This window comes from Prionailurus bengalensis, chromosome B1 (genome assembly GCF_016509475.1).
Source record: "Prionailurus bengalensis isolate Pbe53 chromosome B1, Fcat_Pben_1.1_paternal_pri, whole genome shotgun sequence".
In the NCBI taxonomy this organism is placed as follows: domain Eukaryota; kingdom Metazoa; phylum Chordata; class Mammalia; order Carnivora; family Felidae; genus Prionailurus; species Prionailurus bengalensis.
Genome location: NC_057344.1, coordinates 43,405,734 through 43,422,753, shown reverse-complemented (window position 1 = coordinate 43,422,753; position 17,020 = coordinate 43,405,734). Strand labels below are relative to the sequence as shown.

The 17,020-nt window shown below is 37.3% G+C and overlaps 1 protein-coding gene across 1 annotated transcript in view; it reads left to right on the top strand.

Moving 5' to 3' along the window:
- Positions 1 to 17,020, top strand: part of LOC122473300 (disintegrin and metalloproteinase domain-containing protein 5-like) — a 124,202-nt gene that overhangs the window by 71,332 nt on the left and 35,850 nt on the right. The gene's annotated exons all lie outside the window — the stretch shown is intronic.

The window sequence follows — 17,020 nt, the reverse complement described above, 5'->3', positions numbered from 1 at the left end:
AATTTCAAATATACAATACATTATTAACTATAGTTACCATACTGTACATTAGATCCCCATAGTGATTCATTTTATGGCTGAAAATGTGTACCCTTGACCAACATCTTTCCATTTTTCCCCACAGTTTTACTTCTTCCTTTCTTTAAAAACAATTTTTTTAATGTTTGTTTATTTTTGAGAGGGGGGGCATGGAGGGGCAGAGAGAGAGGGAGACACAGAATCTGAAGCAGGCTCCAGGCTCTGAGCTGTCAGCACAGAGCCTGATGTGGGGCTCGAACCCACAGACTGTGAGATCATGACCTGAACCGAAGTCAGATGCTTAACCGACTGAGCCACCCAGGTGCCCCTATTTCTTCCTTTCTGACTTGGATATCTTTTATTTCTTTTTTCTTGCCTAATTCCTCTGGCTAGGACTTCTAGTACTATGTTAAAAAGGAGTAGTAAGAATGAAAAACTTTGTCTTGTTCCTGATCTTACAGTAAAAGATTTCAACTTTTCACAATTGAAAATTATGTTAGCTACAGCTTGTCATATATGGCCTTTATTATATTGATACATTTGCTCTATACCAAACTGTTGAGAACTTTGGTCATGAAAGTGTGTTGAATTTTGTCAGATATTTTTTCTTCATTTCTTTGGAGGATTACATGAATTTTACCCTTATTTATATTAATGGGGGTATATTATGTTTATTGCTTTCTGTGTCATCCTTACATCCCAGGGATAAACCTCACTTGATCATGATATATGAACCTTTAACATGCTGTTGAATTTGGTGTGCTGATATTTTGTTGAGAATGTTCGCATCTATGTTCATTAGGGATATCAATCTGTAATTTTCTTTCTTTCTTTCTTTCTTTCTTTCTTTCTTTCTTTCTTTCTTTCTTTCTTTCTTTCTTTCTTTCTTTCTTCTTCTTCTTCTTCTTCTTCTTCTTCTTCTTCTTCTTCTTCTTCTTCTTCTAGTGTCTTTGTCTTTGGATCAGGGTAAAGCTGGCCTCGTAAAATGAGTTTGGGAGAGTTCTTTCCTTTTTAATTTTTGGGGGAGTTGAGAGAAATTAGCATTAATTCTTTAAATATTTCACAGAATTCACCTGTGAAACCATCTAGTCCTGTTCTTTTATTTGTTAGGAAGTTTGATAACAGACTGAATATCTTTAGTTGTGGTTACTTTGTTCAAGTTTTCCATTTCTTCTTGATTCAGTTTTGATAGATTGCCTGTTTCTAGGAATTTATCCATTTCTTGTAGTGTTATGCAATTTGTTGGTGGATAATTGTTATGGAAGTCTCTAATGATACTTTGTATTTCTATGGTATCAATTTCAGTGTCTCTTCTTTTCTTTCATAATTTTATTTTATTGAGTAGTCTAGCTAAAGTTTTGCCATTTTGTTTATCTTTTCAAAATCCATCTCTTGGTTTAATTTATTATTTTCCTATTGTCTCTCTGGTCTCTATTTCATTTATTTCTGCTCTGATCTTTCTTATTTCCTTTCTTCTAACTTGGGTCTTAGATTGTTTTCCTTTTTTAATTCCTTTAGGGGTAAAGTTAGGTTATTTGAGATTTTTTTTAATATAGGCATTTATTGCTGTAAACTTACCTCTTAGAACTGCTTTTGCTATATCGCATATGTTTTGGTATGTTTTTTTTTGTATTTGTTTTTGTTTATTTTAAGATACTTTTTATGATTTCCTTTTTTCCTACTTCTGTGGTCCATTAGTTCAGGTATGATGTTAAATTGTACATTTTGTGGATTTTTCAGTTTTTTTCTCTGAAGTTTCATAACATTGTGCTTGGAAAAGATATTAGATATTATTTCAGTTTCCTTAAATTTCATAAAACTTGCTTTGTGGACCAACATATGTTTTGTCCTGGAGAATGTTCCACATGTGCTTGAGAATATTTTGTTCTTTTTTTTTTTTTTTAAACGTTTATTTATTTTTGGGACAGAGAGAGACAGAGCATGAACGGGCGAGGGGCAGAGAGAGAGGGAGACACAGAATCAGAAACAGGCTCTAGGCTCTGAGCCATCAGCCCAGAGCCCGACGCGGGGCTCGAACTCACGGACCGCGAGATCGTGACCTGGCTGAAGTTGGACGCTTAACCGACTGCGCCACCCAGGCGCCCCGAGAATATTTTGTTCTTATTGGACATAATGTTCTATATATGTCCTTAAGGTCCATTTGGTTTATAGTTTTATTCAGGCCTGCTATTTTCTTACTGATTTTCATTCTGATTGCTCTGTCCAATGTCAATAGTAGGGTATTGAAGTCCTCTACTATTATTGAATTGCTGTCTGTTTATCCCTTTGGTCTGTCAATATTTACTTAAGTTTTTAGGCATTCCAGTATTTCGTGCATGTGTAGTTACAAGTGTTATATTTTCTTGACCTTTTTTTTGGAGATTGTTTTAATTGAAAGTCTGTTTTATATTACATAAGCATAGCAAACCCTGCTCTCTTTTGGTTACCATTTGCATAGAATAGTTTTTTCTTCTCTATACTTTCAGCCCTTGCATGTCCATAAAGGTAATTTGAGTTTCCTATAGCCAGCTTATTGTTGGGTTCTATAATAGAAATTTGATTGGAAAAAATCCGTTTACAGTTAAAGTAATTATTGATAGTTAAAAGGACTTTCTATTGCCATTTTGTTAATCATTTCCTGGTTTGTTTGTTTTAATTCTTTTTTTTCCTTTATTCCTTTCTTACTCTCTTCTTTTGTGATTTATTTTTTGTAGTGCCATTCTTTAATTTGTTTCTCTTTATATTTTGTGTATCCACTGTAGGTTTCTTCTTTGTGATTGTTATAAGGCTTACATAAAAAAATTTTATAGATATAATAGATATAATAGTCTATTTTTTAAGTTTTTATTTTAATTCCAGTTAGTTAACATACAGTGTGTGATAATAGTTTTAGGTATACAATGTAGTAATTCAACAGTTCCATACATCACCCTGGGCTCATCACAAAAAGGGCACTTCTTAATTTTCATCACCTATTTAACCCATAACCCCACCTACCTCCTCTCTGATAACTATCAGTATGTTTTCTATAATTAAAAGACTGTTTCTTGCTTTGACTATCTCTTATTTTTTTCTCCTTTCCTTGTTTGTTTTGTTTCTTAAATTCTACATATGAATGAAAACATATGGTGTTTGTCTTTCTCTGTCTAACTTATTTTGCTGAGCCTGTTGTTGCAAATGGCAAGATTTCATTCTTTTTTATGGCTGAATAATATTCTGTTGTATATATGTATATATACCACTTCTTTATTCATTCATCACTTGATGGACACTTAGGCTGATTCCATATCTTGGCTATCGTAAATAATGCTTCAATAAACATCAGGGTGCATGTATCCCTTTAAACTAGTGTTTTTGTATTCTTTGGGTAAATACCTAGTCATGCGATTATTGGATTGTAAAGTAGTTTTATTTTTATTTTTTTAACTTTTTGTTTACACTTCTAGTAGTTAACATACAGTGTAATGTTAGTTTCAGGTGTACAATACAGTGATTCGACACTTCCATACAACACCTGGTATTAATACTCATCACCTGTAATAATCTATTTTAAGCTGATAATAACCTACCTTCAATCATATACTAAAGCTCTACATTTTAAATTCTCATTTAATTCCCCCACATTTTGTGCTATTAATGTTACAATTTGCATCTTTTTATATTGTGCATCCTTTAACAAATTATGTAATAATATTTACTTTATAATACTATTATCTTTTAACTTTTTACTGGAGATAAAAGTATTTTGCCACCATTACAGTATTAGGGAATTATGAATTTGATTATATATTTATACTTACCGGTGCGTTTTATACTTTTATGTTTTCATGAGTTATTGTCCTTTCATTTCAATTTGGTGAACTCCCTATAGGATTTCTTATAAGACAGGTCTAGAGGTGATGCCCTCACTTAGCTTTTATTTTTCTGGGAATGTCTTTAACCCTCCTTAATTTCTGAAGGAAATTTTTTGCCTTGTATAGTTTACTTATCCAGCAGTTTTTTTTCTGCTGCTTCATTTTTGGTGTATAGAAATGCAAAAGATTTCTGCAAGTTGATTTTATATCCTGTGACTTTGCTGACAGTTTGAGAAGAATAGATGGCTTGTGAAGTCATCAGGCCCAGGATCCTTGTTTGTTGGGAGATTTTTGATAGATGATTCCATTTCTTTGCTGGTTATGGGTCTTTTCAAGTTTCCTATTTCTTTCTGTTGCAGTTTTGGTAGTTTGTATGTTTCCAGGAATTTATCCATTTCTTCCAGATTTCCCAGTTTGTTGGCATATAATTTTTCATAGTATTCTCTTGTGGTGTTGGTCCCTTCTATTTCTGTGGTGTTGGTCCCTTCTTTCATTAGTGATTTTTATCTATTTGGGCCCTTTCTCCTTTCTTTTTGATAAGTCTAGTTAGGGGTTTACCAATTTTGTTAATTCTTGCAAAAAACCAGCTTTTAGTTTTGTTGATCTGTTCTACTGGTTTCTTCTGTTTTTTTTTTCTATATTATTTATTTCTCTAATCTTTATTATTTCTCTTCTATTGGCTTTAGGCTTTATTTGCTGTTCCTTTCCTAGATCCTTTAGGTGTAAGTTTAGATTGTATATTTAGATTGTATATTTCTTGCTTCTTGAGATAGGCTTGAATTGCAATTTACTTTCCTATTAGGACTGCTTTTGCTGCATCCCAAACTGTTGTGTTTTCATTTGTATTTGCTTCCATGTATTTTTAATTTCTTCTTTAATTTCCTGGTTAACCCATTCATACTTCAGTAGGATGTTTTTTAACTTCCATGTTTGAGGGCTTTTTTTTTCCTTGTGGTTGACTTCAAGTTTCGTAGCTTTATGGTCTGAAAATATGCATGGTATGATCTCGATCTTTTTGTACTTATTGAAAGCTGATTTGTGATCCAGTATGTGATCCCTTCTGGTGAATGTCCCATGTACATTTGAAAAGAATGTGTATTCTACGGCTTTAGGATGAAATATTCTGAATGCATCTGTTAAGTTCATCTGGTCCACTGTGTTATTCAAAGCCATTGTTTCCTTGTTGATTTTCTGCTTAGGTGATCTGTCCATTGCTGTAAATGGGGTGTGAAAATCCCTTAATATTATTGTATTATTATCAACGAGTTTCTTTGTGTTTTTTATTAATTTTTTTCTATATTTGGGTGCTCCAAATTAGAGACATAAACATTTTTTTTGTTAGAAAACCATGTTTATTAACATAATCATGAAGCTTTTACATTTATTTATTTTATTTATTATTTATTAAATGTTTATTTTGAGAGAGAGAGAGAGAATGCATGCACGCAAGTGGGGGAGGAGCAGAGATAAAGGGAGAGTGAGAATCCCAAGCAGGCTCCACATTGTCAGCCCAGAGCCCAACTCGGGACTTGATCTCATGAACTGTGAGATCATGACCTGAGCTGAAATCAAGAGTCAGTCACTTAAGTGACTGAGTTACTCAGGCATCTCAGAAGTTTTTAATCTTAGTCAAAGAAAGTTGAAGTCCAAATGGATATAATATAACTGCTATAACTCTTCTTATACACAGGGAATAATGACAGTCATAAAACACAAAATAATATGAGACCACAGAGATTCACTGAGGCTATGTTTCTATTTCTGAAAGTGACAAATTCCATTGTTTTATATAATGGCTATGGTAAGCTTTTAAATGAAAGCCCCCACTCCCCACCACTTCCTTAACCCCTCCTTCCATATACAGATTTGGATAAGTGTAAATGGGATACTTTGCCTTATCCGGAAAACTTGCTCTGGAAGAAAGTAGAGGGAAGTTGAAATTGAATAATGCTTGTGGGATTTTTCAAAGTTCAAAATAGTATTGTGACTACTTGTGTGGTTCCCTGCCCCCAAATACATGCCCTACCAGATACTAGAGTGCTTAAAATTTCACAATGGATTTATTACTTTGGGTTTTAAGATGTCTTTGGGGCATGGAGAATCTCTCTGGGAGTGATAACACCCAGTATGACACATAGTGAATGTCCAATAGATGTTTGTTTGTTTGTTTTTTCTTTATTTTTAATCATTTTATTTATTCTTTAAATTTACATCCAAGTTAGTTAGCATATAGTGCAACAATGATTTCAGGAGTGAATTCCTTAATGCTCCTTACCCATTTAGCCCATCCCCCCCCACAACCCTTGATTAATCCTCTGTTTGTTCTCCATTTTTAAGAGTCTCTTATGTTTTGTCCCCCTCCCTGTTTTTATATTATTTTTGCTTCCCTTCCCTTATGTTCATCTGTTTTGTCTGTTACAGTCCTCATATGAGTGAAGTCATATGATATTTGTCTTTCTCTGACTGACTAATTTTGTTTAGCATAGTACCCTCTAGTTTCATCCACATAGTTGCAACTGGCAAGATTTCATTCTTTTTGATTACTAATACTCCATTGTATATATATACCACCTCTTCTTTATCCATTCATCCACGAATGGACATTTGGGCTCTTTCCATACTTTGGCTATGATCAGTAGTGCTGCTATAAACATTGGGGTGCATGTGCCTTTTGGAAACATCATACCTGTATCCCTTGGATAAATACCTAGTAGTGCAATTGCTGGCTCATAGGGTAGTTTTATTTTTAATTTTTTGAGGAACCTCCATACTGTTTTCCAGAGTGGCTGCACCAGTTTGCATCAGTGCAAAAGATCTTCTTTCTCTGCATCCTCGCTAACATCTGTTGTTTCCTGAGTTGTTCATTTTAGCCATTCTGACAGGTGTGAGGTGGTATTTCATTGTAGGTGTAAATTTCATGGTATTTCGCTGATGATGAGTGATGTTGAGCATTTTTTTCATGTGTCGGTTTGGCCATATGGATGTCTTTTTTTGAGAAGTGTCCATGCCCATGTCTTTTGCCCATTTCTTCACTGGATTATTTGTTTTTTCGGTGTTGAGTTGGATAAGTTCTTTATACATTTTGGATACTAACCCTGTATCTGATATGTCATTTGCAAATATCTTCTCCCATTCTGTCAGTTGCCTTTTAGTTTTGCTGATTGTTTCCTTTGCTGTGCAGAAGTTTTTATTTTGATGAGGTCCCAATAGTTCATTTTTGCTTTTGTTTCCCTTGCTTCCAGAAATGTGTTGAGTAAGAAGTTGCTGCGGCTGAGGTCAAAGAGGTTTTTGCCTGCTTTCTCCTCGAGGATTTTGATGGCTTCCTGTCTTACATTGAGGTATTTCATCCATTTTGAGTTTATTTTTGTGTATGGTGTAAGAAAGTGGTCCAGGTTCCTTCATCTGCATGTCGCTGTCCAGTTTTCCCAGCACCACGTGCTGAAGAGACTGTCTTTATTCCATTGGATATTCTTTCCTGCCCTGTCAAAGATTTGTTGGCCATACGTGTGTGAGTACATTTCTGGGTTGTCTATTCTGTTCCATTGATCTGAGTGTCTGTTCTTCTGCCAGTACCATACTGTCTTGATGATTATAGCTTTGTAGTATAGCTTGGAATCTGGGATTGTGATACCTCCTGCTTTGGCTTTCTTTTTCAAGATCACTGTGGCTATTTTGGGTCTTTTTGGGTTCCATACAAATTTTAGGATTATTTGTTCTAGCTGTGAAGAATGCTGGTGTTACTTTGATAGGGATTGCATTCAATATGTAGATTGTTTTGGGTAGTATCGACATTTTAACAATATTTGTTCTTCCTATCCAGGAGCATGGAATCTTTTTCCATTTTTTTGTGTCTTCCTCAATTTCTTTCATAAGCTTTCTATAGTTTTCAGTGTATATATTTTTCACCTCTTTGGTTAGATTTATTCCTAGGTTTTTTATGGTTTTTGGTGCAACTGTAAATGGGATCAATTCCTTGATTTCTCTTTCTGTCACTTCAACTGATTTCTGTGCATTGACTTTATATCCTGCAACTTTACTGAATTCATGGATCAGTTCTAGCCATTTTTTTTATGAAATTTATTGACAAATTGGTTTCCATACAACACCCAGTGCTCATCCCAAAAGGTGCCCTCCTCAATACCCATCACCCACCCTCTCCTCCCTCCCACCCCCCCCATCAACCCTCAGTTTGTTTTCAGTTTTTAACAGTCTCTTATGCTTTGGCTCTCTCCCACTCTAACCTCTTTTTTTTTTTCCTTCCCCTCCCCCATGGGTTCCTGTTAAGTATCTCAGGATCCAAATAAGAGTGAAACCATATGGTATCTGTCTTTCTCTGTATGGCTTATTTCACTTAGCATCACACTCTCCAGTTCCATCCACGTTGCTACAAAAGGCCATATTTCATTTTTTCTCATTGCCACGTAATATTCCATTGTGTATATAAACCACAATTTCTTTTTTTTTTTTACAGGATTTCTTTTTTTTTTAAATTTTTTTTTTCAACGTTTATTTATTTTTGGGACAGAGAGAGACAGAACATGAACGGGGGAGGGGCAGAGAGAGAGGGAGACACAGAATCGGAAACAGGCTCCAGGCTCCGAGCCATCAGCCCAGAGCCTGACGCGGGGCTCGAACTCCCGGACCACGAGATCGTGACCTGGCTGACGTCAGACGCTTAACTGACTGTGCCACCCAGGCGCCCCGACAATTTCTTTATCCATTCATCAGTTGATGGACATTTAGGCTCTTTCCATAATTTGGCTATTGTTGAGAGTGCTGCTATGAACATTGGGGTACAAGTGGCCCTATGCATCAGTACTCCTGTATCCCTTGGATAAATTCCTAGCAGTGCTATTGCTGGGTCATAGGGTAGGTCTATTTTTAATTTTCTGAGGAACCTCCACACTGCTTTCCAGAGCGGCTGCACCAATTTGCATTCCCACCAACAGTGCAAGAGGGTTCCCGTTTCTCCACATCCTCTCCAGCATCTATAGTCGCCTGATTTGTTCATTTTGGCCACTCTGACTGGCGTGAGGTGATACCTGAGTGTGGTTTTGATTTGTATTTCCCTGATGAGGAGCGACGCTGAACATCTTTTCATGTGTCTGTTGGCCATCCGGATGTCTTCTTTAGAGAAGTGTCTATTCATGTTTTCTGCCCATTTCTTCACTGGGTTATTTGTTTTTCGGGTGTGGAGTTTGGTGAGCTCTTTATAGATTTTGGATACTAGCCCTTTGTCCGATATGTCATTTGCAAATATCTTTTCCCATTCTGTTGGTTGCCTTTTAGTTTTGTTGGTTGTTTCCTTTGCTGTGCAGAAGCTTTTTATCTTCATAAGGTCCCAGTAATTCACTTTTGCTTTTAATTCCCTTGCCTTTGGAGATGTGTCGAGTAAGAGATTGCTACGGCTGAGGTCAGAGAGGTCTTTTCCTGCTTTCTCCCCTAAGGTTTTGATGGTTTCCTGTCTCACATTTAGGTCTTTTATCCATTTTGAGTTTATTTTTGTGAATGGTGTGAGAAAGTGGTCTAGTTTCAACCTTCTGCATGTTGCTGTCCAGTTCTCCCAGCACCATTTGTTAAAGAGGCTGTCTTTTTTCCATTGGATGTTCTTTCCTGCTTTGTCAAAGATGAGTTGGCCATACGTTTGTGGGTCTAGTTCTGGGGTTTCTATTCTATTCCATTGGTCTATGTGTCTGTTTTTGTGCCAATACCATGCTGTCTTGATGATGACAGCTTTGTAGTAGAGGCTAAAGTCTGGGGTTGTGATGCCTCCTGCTTTGGTCTTCTTCTTCAAAATTCCTTTGGCTATTCGGGGTCTTTTGTGGTTCCATATGAATTTTAGGATTGCTTGTTCTAGTTTCGAGAAGAATGCTGGTGCAATTTTGATTGGGATTGCCTTGAATGTGTAGATAGCTTTGGGTAGTATTGACATTTTGACAATATTTATTTTTCCAATCCATGAGCAGGGAATGTCTTTCCATTTCTTTAAATCTTCTTCAATTTCCTTCATAAGCTTTCTATAGTTTTCAGCATACAGATCCTTTACATCTTTGGTTAGATTTATTCCTAGGTATTTTATGCTTCTTGGTGCAATTGTGAATGGGATCAGTTTCTTTATTTGTCTTTCTGTTGCTTCATTGTTAGTGTATAAGAATGCAACTGATTTCTGTACATTGATTTTGTATCCTGCAACTTTGCTGAATTCCTGTATCAGTTCTAGCAGACTTTTGGTGGAGTCTATCGGGTTTTCCATGTATAATATCATGTCATCTGCAAAAAGCGAAAGCTTGACTTCATCTTTGCCAATTTTGATGCCTTTGATTTCCTTTTGTTGTCTGATTGCTGACGCTAGAACTTCCAGCACTATGTTAAACAGCAGCGGTGAGAGTGGGCATCCTTGTCGTGTTCCTGATCTCAGGGAAAAAGCTCTCAGTTTTTCCCCGTTGAGGATTTTGTTAGCTGTGGGCTTTTCATAAATGGCTTTTATGATCCTTAAGTATGTTCCTTCCATCCCGACTTTCTCAAGGGTTTTTATTAAGAAAGGGTGCTGGATTTTGTCGAAGGCCTTTTCTGCATCGATTGACAGGATCATATGGTTCTTCTCTTTTTTTTTGTTAATGTGATGTATCACGTTGATTGATTTGCGAATGTTGAACCAGCCCTCCATCCCAGGAATGAATCCCACTTGATCATGGTGAATAATTCTTTTTATATGCCGTTGAATTCAATTTGCTAGTATCTTAATGAGAATTTTTGCATCCATATTCATCAGGGATATTGGCCTGTAGTTCTCTTTTTTTTACTGGGTCTCTGTCTGGTTTAGGAATCAAAGTAATACTGGCTTCATAGAATGAGTCTGGAAGTTTTCCTTCCCTTTCTATTTCTTGGAATAGCTTGAGAAGGATAGGTATTATCTCTGCTTTAAACGTCTGGTAGAACTCCCCTGGGAAGCCATCTGGTCCTGGACTCTTATTTGTTGGGAGATTTTTGATAACCGATTCAATTTCTTCGCTGGTTATGGGTCTGTTCAAGCTTTCTATTTCCTCCTGATTGAGTTTTGGAAGAGTGTGGGTGTTCAGGAATTTGTCCATTTCTTCCAGGTTGTCCAATTTGTTGGCATATAATTTTTCATAGTATTCCCTGATAATTGTTTGTATCTCTGAGGGATTGGTTGTAATCATTCCATTTTCATTCATGATTTTATCTATTTGGGTCATCTCCCTTTTCTTTTTGAGAAGCCTGGCTAGTTCTAGCCATTTTTTTGAGGAATTTTTGGGTTTTCCATGTAGAGTATCATGTCATCTGCGAAGAGTGAAAGTTTGACCTCCTCCTGGCTGATTTGGATGCCTTTTATTTCTTTGTGTTGTCTGATTGCTGAAGCTAAGACTTCCAATACTATGTTGAATAACAGTGGTGAGAGTAGACATCCCTGTCTTGTTCCTGACCTTAGGTGGAAAGCTCTCAGTTTTTCCCCATTGAGGGTGATATTAGTGTTGGGTCTTTAGTATATGGTTTTTATGATCTTGATATATGATCCTTCTATCCCTACTTTCCTGAGGGTTTTTATATTTAATCCATTCTGATAACTTATATCTTTTTATTGGAGCCTTTAGTCCATTTATACTCTGAGTAATTATTGAAAGAGATGAATTTGGTGCCAATGTGTTACCTGTAGAATTGATATTTCTGGTAATGTCCTTTGGTCCTTTCTAGCCTTTGTTGCTTTTGGTCTTTTTTTTTTTCTGACTCAAAGGTTCCCCCTTAAAATTTCTTTGTAGGGCTGGTTTAGTGGTCATGAAATCCTTTAGTTTTTGTTTGGGAAACTCTTTTCTACCTTCTATATTGAATGGCAGCCTTGCTGGATAGAGTATTTTTGGCTGCATATTGTTTACATTCAGCACATTGAATATATCTTACCACTCCTTTCTGGCTGCCAAGTTTCTGTGGAAAGATCTGCTGTGAACTTGATCCCAACCTGATCCCTTATAGTTTAGGGACTTTTAAGTTTTTTCAAGATTCTTTCCTTGTCTTTGTATTTTGTGAGTTTGACTATGATATGTTTTGGTGATGGCTGGCCTTTGTTGAATTTAATGGGAGTTCTTGGTGCTTCTTGGAACACAGATTTGAAGTCTGTGTTCTTCCCCAGATTAGGGAAGTTTTCTGTGATACATGGCTTACATAAACCTTCTGCCCCTTTTTTCTCTCTTTATCTTCTGGCACTCCTACTATACAAAGGTCATTATGTTTTAATAAGTAATTGAGTTCCCTAATTCTGCTTTTGTGTCCCTGATCTTTGTTTCCCTCTTCTTTCTGGCTTCATTATTTTCCATAATTTTATCTTCTATATCACTAATTCACTCCTCTGCCTTACCCATCCTCATTTTTATGGCCTACATTTGGGTTTGCATATTGGCAATAGCATTTTTAATTTCAGCCTGACTAGATTTTAGCTCTTTTAGCTTTGCAGAAAGGGATTATCTGATGTATTCTATGCTTTTGCAAAGCTGCCTTTTAAATTCTAGTTCAGATATCTTACTTATAACTGCATTTACTAAGACCCTGGCTATCATTTTCTTTTCTTTCTTTTGAGTTGGATTCCTCCATCTTGTCATTTTGGAGGAAGAAACAACAACAACAACAACAACAACAATAATAGAATGAAATAAAAACAAAAATTGTGCAAAAATCAAATAAAGGAAGCTAGATCCTAGGTGTGTTTTGGTCTTCCTGTTAACACAAGCTTGATAGAAAACAGAGAAAAGAGCAAAAAATAAAAATTTTAAAAATAAAAAATAAAATAAAAAATTTTGCTCTTTCTGCATCCAAGACACAAAAGAAAAATAACAACAACAACAGCAAAAACCGACAACAACAATGAAAAATGAATAAACAAATTACAAACAAAAAATCCCAAATGAAGCTAGATCCAGTTTCCCCTAGAGCTAAAACCTTGCAGCAGTCTGTGGGCAGTAGATTAAGTTCATGGAAGGGATTCACGCTGGTCTTCTGAGGGAGGAGCTTGCTGTTCTGATTCTCAATCCTACTTGCTCTAGTGGAGATGTGCCTCGAGGGCCGGGAGTGTGTGGGCTCTTGGTGTAACAGCTTCATTCTCCATTTGGTCGTGCTTTTTAGCTTCCTGGTGTCCGACAGTATTGGTGGACTAAAGGTGAAAATGGCTTCACACTACTGTCTAGTCTCCAGAGTAGGAAATTCATGCCCTCACAGACACAGGATTGCATATCAGTCACCGCTCTTATATCCCCCACTTCTGTCAGCACCCTGCCTTCCCCTGTGTCCCAGGTGTCTGCCTATCAGGCAGCATCTCTTTCCAGAATTTTATATCAGGTATGGTTGTGTTTCAAAATACTTCAGAGACTCTTGGAATTTGGATGCAGTGATCTTCTGGGGGAGGGTGTCACCACACTGTGGCCAGCATGTCTCAGGAAATAGTCATGCCACTGCTCAGTGGCAGGGGCTCAGAGTTAATGGGAAGTCACAACACACAACTGGCACCAGGGTATGCTGCCTTCAGCCAGTGTCTGTGTTCCTTTACGGGTGAATAGGTGAAGGTGGCAGCTTGATGTGCCAGCCCTGTCTTTTGCCCACAGAGAGGCTGTATCATCTCTACCAAGCATACTCCAAGCAGGGGAACTGCTTCTCCTTGAGCAACCCAGGTTATCCTCAGATGGCTCTGCACACTCCAGGGGCTCCACCCTGCTTCCTCCTGGGAACACCACCAGGGGCTGACCTCTGAAACTTCAGACTCTGTGCTCCACTCTTCGTAGAAAATACTGGTGGTATTGAAACTGTCCTTTTTCCTCTGTCAGTGGTTTTGGGGAACAGTTTTCTTAGTCCCCTATGGATGTTTTCACTCTTTCTCTCTTGCTGCTTTCAGGGGGGAGTGCTTTCTTATGCAAATCTGATGCACTTCTCCTCCTACCTCCCATCTTTCTCCTCTCTGGGAAAACGGCTGTCTCCCCTCTGTGGCACTGGCACTGTGGCTATTCTCTCCCCCAGTTCACCTCTTTGCACCATGTACCTGTTGTGTTCTCTCCCTCAAATTATACAGATTGTTCTGTTAGTCCTCAGATCAATTCCCTAGGTATTCAAAATGGCTTGATGTCCATCTAGCTATGTTCAAGGGACAAGACAAACCCAGGGTCCCCTTACTACACCATATTAACTGCCCCAAGTCATAGGCTCTCTTTAATATTTTTTTCTTTTTTGTTCTTCTGACTGGATAATTTTATTTATTTATTTTAAAAAAATTTTTTAATGTTTATTTATTTTTAAGAGAGAGAGAGACAGAGTGTGAGCAGGGGAGGGCCAGAGAGAGAGGGGGACACAGAATCTGAAGCAGGCTCCAGGCTCTGAGCTGTCAGCCCAGAGCCCGATGCGGGGCTCCAACACATGGACTGCGAGATCATGACCTGAGCCGAAGTCAGACGCTTAACTGACTGAGCCACCCAGGCGCCCCAAGACTGACTGGATAATTTTAAATGATTGCCCTTGAGTTAACTGTTTCTTCTGCTTGATCAGCTGTGCCTTTAAAGCTTTTTAATAGAATTTTTCAGTTCAGTCATTGTATTCTTCAGATCTAGAATTTCTTCTGTTTGGTTCTTTTTAAAAAAAATTCTCTCTTCTTGGTGAAACTTCTCATTTCATTCATGTATTGTTTTCCTGATTTTGTTTATGTCTATCTGTGCTCTCTTGTCTGAGCTTATGATGATTATTTTTAATTTTTTGTCAGACACTTTGTACATTTCCATTTCTTTCATTTGTCTTCCACAAGACCTCTGTTGTTGGCATCACGTTTCCTTGATTCTTGATGTTTCTTGAAGTCTTGAACTGCTGCCTTCACAATTGAAGTGTTTCACATCTCTTCTAGTGTTTACTAGCTGGCTTCGAGAGAGAAAGAAACCAGTCAGTAGTCAGACCAACTAGAGTTTTGGGGGTCTCTCAGACCTTTTTTATGGGTGTGCTTGTTCCACTCCTATTTGGGTTGTTTCATACCTCCATAGGGCCAGAGTTTAGGGTTGTACACCTTCTCTCAATCCCAGAAAGTCAGTATGGCTATGGAGAGCCCCTCAGAAAATTTCCATAAAACAGTGCCTTGAAGTGTTCAAGGTTGTGCAATTCAGCAAAGTCCAGCCAGGTGCTGATATCCATGTGTTGTCTGCAGGATTGTGCCCACTTGTTGGAGCCTCATGTGTGACATCTGCTGGAGAGTTTGTCGTTCTGGCGACAGGTTGTGAGTGTGGAGTACTGGGGGTGTTATTTGGCTTGTTGTGGGTGTCCTCAGATAACGCATCCTGTTGGCTCATGGGTGAGGTTCTTGCTGAAGTCTGTAAGACAGTTAATTAGATATGTGGCTGGTTGTTGTAATCTATGTGCTAGTTGATGTGAATCCCCATCTCTTTTCCCTACTCCTTGGTATCCCAAGACTATTTAAGTATGCCAATTCCCTAAGTGGTCTGAGTCGGGTGAGACAAAAGTAAGTCTCTTGGACAGTGTTTTGCAGGGCTGGGGAAACCAGCTTCTCATCACTTTTATTTTCCTCTGTCAGAGAAATCACAAGCCAAGAGTCTCTCTTGGCATTGAGCTGTGCCACCTTGAGTAACGGATAATGTGGGTAAAATCAAACTGTTCTTACCATCTTCCAATGAATCTACTCTCAGATTTTTTGCTTCACCTGGGGACTAGAGAACCTTTCAGCCAGATTGTCATTCAAGGTAGTTGTTAAAACAGGCATTTCTGTGTGGATATGCAGCCAGGAATCTCCTATTCTAACATTTGCTGATGTTACTCTCCTCTTCTTTTCCATTATTTGATATAATTTAGTCATAAGTATTCATATTAAGGGTAACTTTAAAAAAATTGACTAACCTATCAAACACAAGAAGCATAGAAGATTACTCAGTTTCCTGACATTGCTGCATCAAAAGGGAATAACTTAAACCAGTTGTATCAACAGGGATATGTGAACAAGTGCTATTGAGACTGGAATAGTCGTTGGGCCTAATTATCAAAAGGTACATAGCCCAAGCTATGAATTTTCTGATATACATAATACTCTCTTTACTATGCAGTCAAGGCTGGTGTGGTGGTCAGAGGCAATAAATTAACCCACCCATTCCTTATTAGTTGTGTAAAGGGTCATAGCCCTGACAATGAATGACACATTACATGTACAGACTGAAAGTCTTGGCAAAAAATAAAAATAAATTAAAAACAAAATAAAAAAACAAAAAAGATTTTAAGAGAAAGCACTTCAGAAACAAGGAGTCAGCCATTTTTAAGTTTTAGGGCCATTTTGGAATTAGGGAGCCAAGTAAAGAAAAATTAACACCACTTAATAAAGGAGCAAGTAGGATGATAAAACATTTGAGGAACTGCACATTTATAAGTAGTATTGAAAAAGAAGTTGGGTGAAAGAAGCCAATCTGAAAAAGGTACAGACTCTATGATTCCAAATATATGACATTCTGGAAAAGGTCAGACTACAAAAAGGACCATAAAAAGATCAGTGATTGTCAGGGACTGAAGGGGAGATGAATGGGCAGAGCATGAAGGATTTTTAGGGCAGTGAAAATACTTTGTAAGATACCATAACAATAGATACATGTCATTATACATATTTTAAGCCCATAAAAGAACTTTCATGTAAACTATGGACTTTGAGTGATTATTATGTGTCACATAAGTTCAATTGTAACAAATGTACCACTCCAGTTGGAGATGTTGATTAGAGGGGAGGCTTTGTATGTGCTGATCAAGGGTTATATGGGAAGTCTCTGTACTTAACCCTCATATTTTCTGTGGCCCTTAAACTGCTATAAAAGACAGTCATAACAATAGAGGAAATTAGAATAAATGTAATATTTCTATTTATACATATTTATAACAGGAAGCATATTTTAAAGAAAGTAATATTAATACTTTTTCATTATACTTATATGTATTTTCCTTTAGAAACAATTTTGATCATTGTTTTTTATTTGATTGTTAACTCTATAAGCTTGGGTGACACAAGTATTGTGTTTTGTCTTCCCACCCATCACTTGAAGAATTTGTGTCAGAATTGCTATATATTGCAAATACTTGCCAACATGGAAAAAAGTATACAGAAAACCTATTTTGGGGAGTGG